General features: G+C 39.4%; 1 protein-coding gene and 1 pseudogene across 14 annotated transcripts in view; both read left to right on the plus strand.

The window, feature by feature from the left end:
- SCMH1 (Scm polycomb group protein homolog 1) overlaps nt 1-13,539 on the plus strand; it is a 208,503-nt gene that overhangs the window by 175,672 nt on the left and 19,292 nt on the right. The window lies entirely within an intron of this gene.
- On the plus strand, nt 1,713-2,735 carry LOC122437143 (annotated as a pseudogene).

A 13,539-nucleotide genomic window follows, 5' to 3' on the forward strand; every position in this document is an offset into this window, starting at 1 on the left:
GATAGCTCACTTATCAAGTGCAGAATAACATACCATTGTCTGGCTATACCAGCAGTTTTATAGTTTGAATTTTACATTTAGGTCTGTATCTATTTTGAGTTAATTTTTGTGAAGGGTATAAAATCTATGTCTAGGTTCGCTTTTTTGCGTGTGTCTATCCAGTTGTCTCAGTACTATTTGTTAAAAAAAAACTTGAAAAAACATATCTTTGTTCCATTGTACTACATCTGCTCCTTTGTCAGAGATCAGTTCGCTATATTTGTGTTGGACTATTTTTGGGCCCTGTTTCATTGATTTGTCTGTTCTTTCACCAACACCAAAGCAAAATAATGCCCAGTTGTGGATGTGACTGGTGATGGAAGTAAAGTCCGATGCTGTAAAGAACATTATTGCATGGGAACCTGGAATGTTAGGTCCATGAATCAAGGTAAATTGGAAGTGGTTAAACAGGAGATGGCAAGTGTTAACATCGACATTTTAGCAATCGGCAAACTAAAATGGACGGGAATAGGCAAATTTAATTCAGATGACTGTTACATCTAAATTTGTGGGCAAGAATCCCTTAGAAGAAATGGAGTAGCCATCATAGTCAACAAAAGAGTCCGAAATGCAGTACTTGAGTGCAGTCTCAAAAACAACAGAATGATCTGTTAGTTTCCAAGGCAAACCATTCAATAACACAGAAATCCAAGTCTATGCCCCAACCACTAATGCTGAAGAAGCTGAAGTTGAACGGTTCTACTTGACCTACAAGACCTTCTAGAACTAACACCAAAAAAAGATGTCCTTTTCATCATAGGGGACTGGAATGCAAAAGTAGGAAGTCAGGAGATACCTGGAGTAACAGGCAAGTTTGGCCTTGGACTACAAAATGAAGCAGGGCAAAGGCTAACAGAGTTTTGCCAAGAGAACGCAATGTTTATGGCAAACACCCTCTTCCAGCAACACAAGAGAAGACTCTACACATGGACATCACAAGATGGTCAATACTGAAATCAGATTGATTATATTCTTTGCAGCCAAAGATGAAGAAGCTCTATACAGTCAACAAAAACAAGACTGGGAGCTGACTGTGGCTCGGATCATGAACTCCTTATTGCCAAATTCAAACTTAAATTGAAGAAAGTAGGGAAAAGTAGACCATTCACTAGACCACTAAACCGAATCCCTTATGATTATACAGTGGAAGTGACAAATAGATTCAGTCTATTAGATTGAATAGATTAGATCTGATAGAGTACCTGAAGAACTGTAGATGGAGGTTCATAACATTGTACAGGAGACTGTGATCAAAACCATCCCCAAGAAAAAGAAATGCAAAAAGGCAAAATGGTTGTCTGAGGAGGGCTTATAAATAGCTGAGAAAAGAAGAGAAGCAACAGGCAAAAAAGGGAAGAAATAGCCATCCGAATGCATAGTTCCAAAGAATAGCAGGGAGAGAGAAGAAAGCCTTCCTAAGTGATCAATGCAAAGAAATGGAGGAAAATAATAGAATGAGTAAGACTAGAGATCTCTTTAAGAAAATTAGGGATGCCAAGGGAACGTTTCATGTAAAGATGGGCACAATGAAGGACAGAAATGGTGTGGACCTAACAGTAGCAGAAGATATTAAGAAGAGGTGGAAGGAATACACGGAACTATACAAAAGAGATCTTAATGACCCAGATAACCATGATGGTGTGATCACTCACCTAGAGCCAGACATCCTAGAGTGCGAAGTCAAGTGGGCCTTAGGAAACATCACTATGAACAAAACTAGTGGAGATGGGTCTGGGTGATCCATGGGCTGCAGCGAGGGCCGCGATGACAGATTATGGCGAGGAGCAGCGCAACGAGCTGGAGGCTCTGAAGTCCGTCTACCCCGACTCCTTCACAGTATTATCAGAAAATCCACCCAGCTTCACCATTACTGTGACATCTGAGGCTGAAGAAAATGATGAAACTGTCCAGACAACCCTCATGTTTACATACAGTGAAAAATACCCATATGAAGCTCCCCTTTATGAAATATTCGCCTAGTTAAATCTAGAAGATAATGATATAGCAGACATTTTAAAATTATTAGCATTACAGGCAGAAGAAAACCGTGGTATGGTGATGATCTTCACCTTAGTGACAGCTGTGCAAGAAAAATTAAATGAAATAGTAGATCAAATAAAAACTAGAAGAGAAGAAGAAAAGAAACAAGAGGAAAAAGAAGCAGAAGAAGCCAAAAAGCAGTTATTCCATGGTACTCCTGTTACAGTTGAGAATTTCTTAAATTGGAAGGCCAAGTTTGATACAGAACTCTTGGAAATTAAAAAGAAACGGATGAAGGAAGAAGAGCAAGCAGGAAAAAAATAAGTGGAAGACAACTATTTGAAACAGATCATAATCTCAACACATCTGATATCCAGTCCTTGGAAAATGCTGGAAACAACATGGAGGTAGATGAGTCTTTGTTCCGGGAAATGGATGACTTGGAGCTGGAGGACAATGAAGATGATCCAGACTACAATCCTGCTGACCTGGAGAGTGACTTGACCGACTAATGGACTATTCCCGTCTGCAGAGAGGCTTGACTGCCACAGCATCTGTGGCTATGCTAAGAGGGTGTTGATTTTCCTTTCATTTTTCTAAGAAAAAAATAATTTTCAGGAGAATGTTCTTCTGATGGCTTTCATCATTGAACTTAATAAATTGATCTTAAAAATCAAATATTAAAAAAAAACTAGTGGAGATGATGGATTTCCAGCTGAGCTATTTCAAATCCCAGATGGCAATGCTGTGAAAGTGCTTCACTCAATATGCCAGCAAATGTGGAAAACTCAGCAGTGGCCCCAGGACTGGAAAAGGTCAGTTTTCATTCCAATCCCAAAGAAAGGCAGTGCCAAAGAATGCTCAAGCTACTGCATAACTGCACTTATCTCACACACTAGCAAAGTAATACTCAAAATTCTCCAAGCCAGGCTTCAGCAATACGTGAACTGTGAACTTCCAAATGTTCAAGCTGGTTTTAGAAAAGGCAAAGGAACCAGTGATCAAATTTCCAACATCCGTTAGATCATCAAAAAAGCAAGAGAGTTCCAGAAAAACATCTATTTCTGCTTCATTGACTATGCCAAAGCCTTTGACTGTGTGGATCACGACAAACTGGAAAATTCTTAAAGAGATGGGAATACCAGACCACCTGACCTGCCTCCTGAGAAATCTGTATGCAGGTCAAAAAGCAACAGTTAGAACTGGACATGGAACAACAGACTGGTTCCAGATCGGGAACAGAGTCCGTGAGGTCTGTATATTGTCACCCTGCTTATTTAACTTGTATGCAGAGTACATAATACAAAATGCTGGGCTGGATGACGCACAAGCTGGAATCAAGACTGCCGGGAGAAATATCAATAACCTCAGATATGCATATGACGTCAGTGTAATGGCAGAAAGCAAAGAGGAACTAAAGAATCTCTTGAGGAAAGTGAAAGAGGAGAGTGAAAAAGCTGGGTTAAAACTCAACATTCAAAAAACGAAGGTCGTGGCATCTGGTTCCATCACTTCATGGCAAATAAATGGGAAAACAATGGAAAAAAGTGACAGACTTTGTTTTCTCGGGCTCCAGTATCACTGCAGATAGTGATTGCAGCCATGAAACTTTTTAAAAGACACTTGCCCCTTGGAAGAAAAGCTCTGACCAACCTAGACAGCATATTAAAAAACGGAGACATTACTTTCCTGACAAAGGTCTGTCTAGTCAAAGTTTTGGTTTTTCTGGTAGTCATGTATAGATGTGTGAGTTGGACCATAAAGAAAGCTGAGTGCTGAAGTGTTGATGCTTTTGAACAGTGGTGATGGAGAAGACCCTTGAGTGCCCCGTGGGCTGCAAAGAGATCAAACCAGCCAGTCCTAAAGGAAATCAGTCCTGAATATTCATTAGAAGGATTGATGCTGAAGCTGAAGCTCCAATACTTTGGCCACCTGATGCGAAGAACTGACTGATTGGAAAAGACCCTGGGAAAGATTGAAGGCAGGAGGAAAAGGGAACGACAGAGGATAAGATAGTTGGATGGCATCACCGACTCAATGGACATGAATTTGAGCAAGCTCCAGGAGTTGGTACTGGACAGGGAAGCCTAGCATGCTGCAGTCCATGGGGCGGCAAAGTGTCGAATATGACTGAGCGACTGAAGTGAACTCAACTCACCAATACCATACTGTCTTGAAGTTGGGTAGTACCAGTCCTCCAACTTTGTTCTTCCCCTTCAGTATTGTGTTGGCTACTCAGGGTTTTTCCCTCTCCATATAAACTTTAGAAGCAGTTTGTTGATAGCCACAAAATAACTTGCTGGGATTTGGATTGGGATTGCCTTGAATCTATAGATCAAGTTGAGAAGAATCGGCATCTCAACAATATTGAGTCTTCCTATCCATGAACGTGGGGATATCTCTCCATTTATTTAGGTTTTTTATTATTATTTTACTCATCGGAGTTTTATAGTTTTCCTCATAGAAATCTTGTACATATTGCTAGATTTATACATAAGTATTTTATTTTTGAAGGTGCTACAAGGTAAATGGTATTGTTTTTAATTTCAAATTACACTTATTCATTACTGTTTTATAAGAAAGGATTGACTTTTGTATATTTATACCCTGCAATCTTGTTACAACTGTTTATTAGTTCTGTGAATTATTTTTGCATTCTCTCCATAGACGATCATGTCATCTACAGACAAAAGGCAGTTTCATTTCTTCCTTCCCAAACTGTGTATCTTTTATTTCCTTTTCTCATCCTATTACGTTAGTTAGGACTTTTGAGTACAGGGTTAAAAACTGTGGTAAGAGGGAACATCCTTACCTTGTTCCTGAGCTTAGTGGGAAAACTTCTAGATTTTCACTGTTAAGTATGATGATGGCTGTGGGGTTTTTGTTGACATTCTTTACGAAGTTGAGGAAGTTCTCCTCTCTTCCTAGTTTGCTGAGAGTTTCCATCATAAATGGGTCTTTGACTTTTTGCCAAATGTTTTTTCTTCATCTGTTCATATGTGATATTTCTTCTTGAGCTTCTTGATGGGATGGATTACATTGATTTTCAAATGAAGAGTTTGGAAATACATACGTGAGATAAACTCCATTTGATTTTAGTGTATAATTCATCTTGTATGTTGTTGAATTCAGTTTGCTCCTATTTTTGTTGAGGATTTTTGCCTCTGTGTTCATGAGAGATATTGGTCTGTAATTTTCTTGTGAAGTTGTTGTCTCGTTTTGATAGTGGGGTAATGCTGGCCTCATAAATGAGCTAAGAGGTACTCTCTCTGCTTCTGTCTTCTGAAAGAGATTTTAGAGAATTGGTAGAATGTTTTTTTTTTAATGTTTGGTAGAATTCACCAGTAACTCCCATCTGAGCCAAGTGCTTTCTGTTTTGGAGGGTTATTAATTATTGATTCAGTTTCAAAAAATATAGGCCTATTCAGAATGTCTTTTTCTTTTTGTGTGAGTTTTGGTAGAATGTGTCTTTCACCAGATTGGTCCATTTCATCTTGATATCAAATTTGTCAGCATAGAATTAGTCATAGTACCTTTTAATGACCATGGATCTGTAGTGATCCATGTAGTGATCCATCTCTTTCAATGTCTGATATTAGTAATTTGTGTCATCTCTCTTTTCTTATTAGCATATCTAAAGGCTTATTGGTTTTATTGATATTTTCAAGGAACCAACCTTTGGTTTTGGGCTTCCCTGGTGGCTCTGACACTAAAGAATCTGCCTGCAATGCAGGAGACCTGTGTTCAATCCTTGGGTCTGGAAGATCCCCTGGAGAAGGGAATGGCTACCCTCTTGCCTGGAGAATTCCATGGGCAGGGGAGCCTGGCAGGCTACAGGCCATGGGCTCACAAAGAGGTAGACACAACTAAGCAACTAACACTTTCACTTTCATTGATTCACTTTTGTTTCATTGATTTTTCTTTGTTGACTTATAATTTTCAATTCATTGATTTGTGCTCTAATTTTTACTATTTCTTTTCTTCTGCTTATTTGGATTTAGTTTTCTCTTCTTTTTCTAATTTCATAAAGTGGAAGCTTAGATTATTGACTTTAGGTCTTTGTTCTTTTATAATGTATGCATTCAGTGCTATAAATTTCCCTCTATTCACTGCTTTGGCTATATCCCACAAATTTTGATAAGTTATGTTTTCATGTTCATTTAGTTCAAAATATCTTTAAATTTCTCTTGAGATTTCTAATTTGACCCATGTGATATTTAGAAACGTGTTCTTTAAGCACCAAGTATTTAGGGATTTTTCACTTATCTTTCTGTTTCTGATTTTTTGTTTAATTCCATTGTCATCTAAGAGCATACATATTGTATGATTTATGTTTTTTAAATTTGTTAAGGTATGTTTTGGGCTTCCCTGGTAGCTCAGCTAGTAAAGAATCCCCCTGCAATTCAGAAGACTCTGGTTCGATTCCTGAGTCGGGAAGATCCTTTGGAGGATAGATTACCCACTCCAGTATTCTTGGGCTTCCCCTACGGCTCAGCTGGCCGTGTGGGAGACCTGGGTTCGATTCCTGGGTTGGGAAGATCCCCTGGAGAAGGGAACAGCTACCCACTTCGGTATGCTGACCTGCAGAATTCCTTGGACTGTATAGTGCTTTCTATGTGTTGGTGAATGTTTGATTGAACTTGAGAAGAATATGTGTTCTGCTGTTGTTGGGTGAAGTAGCCTCTAATATCAATTATATCCAGTTGACTGATGGTGCTTTTGAGTTCAACTGTGTCCTCCTGCCTGCTGAATATGTTCATTTCTGATAGAGGACATATCAAGATCTCCATCCATAAAAATGGATTCATCGATTTCTCCTGCAAGGAGGAAAAATTCATCTGTTTCTCTTGTCAATTTTTGTCTCCCATATTTTGTTGTTAGAGGCATACACAGTAAGAATCAATATGTCTTCTTGGCTATTTGACCTTTGCTATCATGTAATACCCCTCTTTATCTGAAAACTTTCCTTGCTCTGAAATCTGCTCTGTCTGAAATTAATATAGCTACTCCTACTTTCCTTTGATTAGTGTTAGCATGGCATATCGTTCTCCATCCCTTTATCTTTAACCTATATGTGTCTTTATATTTAAAGTTGGTTTCTTTTAAACAACATGAAGTTGGGTCTCATTTCTTGATCCAGTTTGAGAATCTCTTTCTTTTAACTGATGTATTTAGATCATTGACTAAAATGTTTATTGATATAATTGGGTAAATATCTACCATATTTATTATAGTTTTTTATTTTTTTACCCTTGTAGTTTGTCCTATTTTTGTTTTCCACTATTTTTCTGCCTTTCATGGTTTTTAATCGAGCATTTTGTATGATTCCATTCTTTCTACTTTATTAGCATATCATTTTTACTTCTTTTTTACTTTTTAAAATGATTACCCTCAAGTTTGTGATATACATAAGTAATCTAAGTCTACTTTCAAGTAACACTATACCACTTCACAGATATAAAAATCCTAATTCCTTCTTTCCATCCTTTGTATGATTACTGTCATTCACTTCACTTAGGGATAAGTATACATAAGCATGTATATATACGTATACATGCAAACATATATGATCTAATACATTGTTGCTATTTTTATTTTGAACAAATATCTTATCTGTTATATTGAGCTTCCTGCATAGCTCAGCTGGTAAAGAATCCACCTGCAATACAGAAGACCCCAAGTTCCGTTCCTGGATTGGGAAGTTCCCGTGGAGAAGGGATAGGCTACTCATTCCAGTATTCTTGGGCTTCCCTGATGGCTCAGGAGGTAAAGAATCTGCCCACAATACGGGAGACTTGGGTTCGATCCCTGGGTTGGGAACATCTGAATGGCAACCCACTCCAGTATTCTTGCCTGGAGAATCCCCATGGACCAAGGAGCCTGGCAGGCTACAGTCCATGGGGTGGCAAAGAGTTGGACATGACTGAGCAACCAAGCATCCATCTGTTAGATCAATTAAGAATGAGAAAAGTAAGTTCTTATTTTGCCTTCCCCTACTCCTTCTCTTGCTCTTCTTTGTGTAAATCCAAGTTTCTGACCTATGTTATTTTCCTTCTATTTAGAGAGTTCCGTTAACATTTCTTACGAGGCAGGTCTATAGGCAACAAACTCCTTCAGTTTTCCTTTGTCCGAGAAAGGGTTTTTTTCTCTTTCTCTTTAACCTTTCAAGGTACAGAATTCTAAGTTGATAGGTATTTTCTCTCAACCCTTTAAATATCTCACTCCATTCTCTTCTTGCTCACATGGCTTCTAAAGATGTAATCTTTTATTGTTGCTCCTCTGCAGATAAGATGGGTTTTTCCTCTGAAATCTTTCAAGATTTTATATCTTTGCTTTTCTGCATTTTGAATGTAATATGCCTAGATGTAGTATTTTTGGTCATGTATCCTGTTTGGTGTTCTCTGTCCTTCCTGGATCTGTGCTTTGGTGTCTGGCTTTAATTTGGCCTTCAAATATTCCTTCTATTCCTTTCTCTCTTCTTCTGATCTTCCCATTATGTGTATGTTACTCCTTTTGTATGTCCCACAGTTCTTGGAAACCCAGTCTATTCTGGGTGGGTTCTTTTTTCAGTCTTCTTTTTTCTTTGCTTTTCCACTTTAGAAGTTTCTGTTGAGATGTGCTCAAGTTCAGCAATTCTTTACTGTGTCCAGTCTCCTAATAAGCCCATCAAAGGCATTTTTCATTTCTATTTCAGTGTTTTTTTATCTCTAGCATTTCTTTTTTACTTTTCTTAGAATTTCCATCTTTCTTCATATATTGCCCATCTGTTTTGCATGCTCTCTGCTTTATTTATTACAACTGTTAGCATAATAATTGTAGTTGTTTTAAAATTTTTATCTAATAATTCCAACATCCCTGCCATGCCTGAGTCTACTTTTGATACTTGGTCTGTCTCTTCAAACTGCATTTTTTGCATTGTAACTTCTTCCTGATAGCCAGGTATAATGTACTGGGTAAAAGGAATTGTTGTAAATAGGCCTTTGGTAATATAGAGGTAAGGTATGCAGAAGGAGAGGTATTCTATAGTCTTATGATTAGGTCGCAGTCTTTCGGTGAGGCTGTGCTCTTGGACTTTGAACTTCACCAGTGCTTCTTAGTTCCCCTCAACTCCCCTTAGATGGGACAAGATGGCTGGAGGGGGCTAGACTTGGATATTCCCCTTCCCCCAGGTAGGTTAGGCTCTGATCAAACCCCAGCAGGTTAAACTCTGGTAAAATAATTCTCCTGAGGGTAGACCTTGTTAAAAAGGACAGAATGCTCTGGCATACCTTTAAATGGCTCCTTTTCCTCCCTACCCCTGCTGGAAGCATGAGGGGATTTTTCTCCGATATTCGCTGTGAGAACCTGTTGAGCTTCTGAAGGTAAAACTCACAGAAGTGTGGGATGCCCCCCCACCCCATGAGTGGATCCCCCTGAAATTTTTCACTCTGAGACTTGTTCACACTGAGCTTCCAGCAGTTCATCAATTGTAGTTTAGATTTTCCTACCTCTGCACTAGTTTCTGTGCAAGTTTCTTTTTAGTAAATTGTGATTCTCTGTATTCATCAGTCTGTCTCTTCACACTTGATGGGGGCAGCAGTTTGTCCTGTGACCTCACTTTTCTGATGGATTTAAAAAGGATTTTTCAGTTTGTTCAGCTTTTTACTTACTGTCAAGTTGAAGTGGCTAATTCCACGCTCCATGCTGGACCCTTCTCTGAATTTTTTTTTTTACAGCCTCAAATTCCAATTTCATAGATACAGTAGAAAACCAAAGCATGTGCTGTGCTTAGCTGTGTCCGACTCTTTGCAGCCCCGTGGACTGTAGTCTGCCAGGCTCCTTTGTCCTTGGGGATTCTCCAGGCATGAATACTAGAGTGGTTGCCATGCCCTCCTCCAGGGGATCTTACCAACCCAGGGATCGAACCCAGGTCTCCCGCATTGCAGGTGGATTCTTTGCCATCTGAGCCACCAGGGAAACCCCGAAACAAAGCATGACAATATGCAAAAATATATTTATGACCTTAAGATTGGGAAATATTTTTAAAATAAGATAATAAGCATAAATTATAAAACAAAGTATTTATTTTTTTTCTTAGTGGAATTCATTTCTTAAAACTTTCTTTGAATATCTAAGAGATATTGTAAATTATACATGCCTATGTATTATTATTATTTTTTTACTATCAAAATTTTATTTATTTATTTTTCCATTTATTTTTATCAGTTGGAGGCTAATTACAACATTGTAGTGGTTTTTGTCATACATTGACATGAATCAGCCATGGATTTACAGAAGGTGAGGGTGGGATGTTTCGAGACAACAGCATCGAAACATGTATATTATCTAGGGTGAAACAGATCACCAGCCCAGGTTGGATGCATGAGACAAGTGCTTGGGCCTGGTGGACTGGGAAGACCCAGAGGGATCAGGTGGAGAGGGAGGTGGGAGGGTAAAACAGAAAGTATGTAAACTTCCCTGGTGGTCCAGTGGTTAAGAATCTGCCTTGCAATGCAGGGGACATGGTTTAATCCCTGGCTGGGGAACTAAGATCCCACATGCCACAGGGCAGCTAAGCCTGGCACTACAACTACTGAGCCTGCACACTCCGGAGCCCATGTGCCAACTGGAGAGTCTCTGTACCCCAAGGACATATCCTCAGTGATGCAGCTAAGACCTAACACATCCAAATGCATACATATTTTTTTAAAAAAGAGAGAAAAAGCACAGAACCTTTCTATAGCTAGAGAAGATAATATCAGTATATTCAGCCATATTAAAATTACAGCAGAGAAAACTTGTCTCTCTTCCATTTGGTATGAGTTTAGGTGGTTCAGCAGGATCCATGTCCAAGATGATTCACTCATGCAGCTAACAGAATTGGCGCTGGCTGTGGATTCCCCTCTCCACAGAGGTCTCCAGCAGGTGGCGTGGGCTTCCCCTTCCAGGGTGACTGAGTTCGAAGAGCAAGTGTCCCCAGGAGACAGGAAGTGGAGGCTATCATTTTCTTAAGGCTTGAGCCCGAAAATTACAGCGTGTCGTTTCTACCACATTCTATCAATCAAGCAGTCAAAGCCCAGATTCAAGAGAATGGGAATAGACCCCTTATCTTGATGGGAGGAGAGTCAAAGAATTTTGGACCATATTTTAAAACCACCTCAGTCCACTCTCTGGATGTAAGTTATTTTTCCCACTTGGAAAATGTATTCTTCCCCTTGTAAGATTCCCCATTAAATGTCTCATTCCTTCACAGCATCAAACTTCAGATCTAGGATCTCACCATCTAAATCAGATCCAGGCAAATGGGACCTCTCAGGTACAGTTTCTTCTCAAACTGAAGACCTGTGACCTAAAGAAATGTGTTATCTGCTCCCCACATAACCTGCATACAGTGGTGGGACAGGCATAATAACTTATAGATACACTTGTTAAAAGGGCAAAAAAACTGGAGGCACATGCAGTCACTGGTATGTAGAAATTCTAAAATCCAGGTGGACATATGTTGCCAATTCCTTGATTAGATCCAATACTTCCTGGAAGTTGTTTCCATGGCTTTTTGGTTTTGTCCTCTGAGTCATCCTTCCTTTTCCATAGGAAAGCTGAGATTTCCTTCTCAGTCTTCTTCCTGATTGTAAAAGGTTGTGGATCCAAAGAATTCTTTTGTTTTGTACCATCTCAGTCCAAGCTTGCAATACTACTGCCAGAATGATTCTCTTAGAAACTTGAGACTTGAAACCAAAAAGATCTCAAAGAGGCTGTCAATGTGGGCTTAAAGGAAAGAGGAAAGTCTCATTGAAAGATGGAGGATGGGGGATACCTGCTAGGTAGTGATGGAAAGTGTGATAACACTGTCACCTGCACAAACATGGAACTAGAAAATGTTCCTGATGAACTCAGTGAAATACTAGATTTCCCGACAAAGTAATGAAGTACCACCTGACTTCTCACTGCCTGTGATAAAATGTAAGATGAGAGAGATGAGCTTAAAAAAAAATTAAAAATTTTAAAGTCCAGGACTCACAATATGGAAATGTTTCTCATTTCCAGTCTCTCCAGAAGCAAATAATTCTGAGTTAAGAAAGGGTCAAAACCAGAATGGGACAATAAAAATCTTTGGTTAAGATGTCAGAATGATTTAAGACTCTGTTTCACAGACTGTTTGAGACCAAAAGGCCCTCTGAAAATCTCAAGAGCAAGTCTCACAGATTCTCTTCCTTAAACAGTAGAATTTTTTAAAAATCTTCAGGGCATTGTCTAACAGCAGCTATGAGGAAGCCCAAAGTAGAGAAAGGCTTGTCTTCAAAAGATTTGTGACTGTGGCTTTTCACTAAAGAAATAAATCTCAGTAGTATTTGTAGAAAACCACCCAAGTTTCATTCTGGTGGAAGCATTACCATCTCAGGCTAAGAGGGCCAGAGATGATACAAAATGAACAGAATCATTTGGACCCCAACCTTTTACAGGCTTCTATACAAGGCCCTCTCAACTTCACTCATAATCTTTCTGTGATCTTTTATGCTTCTTTCTGCTTCCCAGTCCCAAAGCCAGTGTCGTGTGTGTTGGGCTTTTGTTACTGCAGCGCCCTGTTTCTGGTACCATAGTCTGCTCCAGCAGTCTTCTGCTACATAACAAACACTACAGAACTTCACGGCTTACAACAGTGCTGGGAGGCAGCAGCTGGTCTCTCTTCCCTGCAGTGTCAGCTGTGGTGGCTTGACCAGGACTGGAGGATCCACTTCCACCACAGTCTTTGCCTGCTCACACGTGGTAGTTAGGTTCCAAGAGTGAATGTCCCAAGAAGTGGAAACTGCCAGTAAAATTTACATACAGTGAAATGTACATATCTTTATATATAATTTGAGCTTTAATTAATGTAAGTACTCATGTAGCCACAGCCCCAATCAAGCTAAGAGTCATTTCTACCACCCCCTGGAAGTTACCTCATGCCTCCTTAAAGTCAGTCTTCATGCTCACCTTTATTCCAATTTCTGTCACTATAGACTAGACTTTCTTGTTTCTGAACTTAACATGCAGATGACACCACCCTTATGGCAGAAAGTGAAGAAGAACTAAAGAGCCTCTTGATGAAAGTGAAAGAGGAAAGTGAAAAAGTTGGCTTAAAGCTCAACATTCAGAAAACTAAGATCATGGCATCTGGTCCCATCACTTCATGGCAAATAGACAGGGAAATAGTGGCTGACTTTATTTTTTGGGACTCCAAAATCACTGCAGATGGTGATTGCAGCCATGAAATTAAAAGACGCTTACTCCTTGGAAGGAAAGTTATGACCAACCTAGACAGCATATTAAAAAGCCAGAGACATTACTTTGTCAGCAAAGGTCCATCTAGTCAAGCCTATGGTTTTTCCAGTAGTCATGTATGGATGTGAGAGTTGGACTATAAAGAAAGCTGAGTGCCAAAGAATTGATGCTTTTGAACTGTGGTGTTGTAGAAGACTCTTGAGAGTCCCTTGGACTGCAAGGAGATCCAGCCAGTCCATCCTAAAGAAAATCAGTTCTGGGTGTTCATTGGAAGGACTG

Source organism: Cervus canadensis, chromosome 2, assembly GCF_019320065.1.
Source record: "Cervus canadensis isolate Bull #8, Minnesota chromosome 2, ASM1932006v1, whole genome shotgun sequence".
In the NCBI taxonomy this organism is placed as follows: Eukaryota; Metazoa; Chordata; class Mammalia; order Artiodactyla; family Cervidae; genus Cervus; species Cervus canadensis.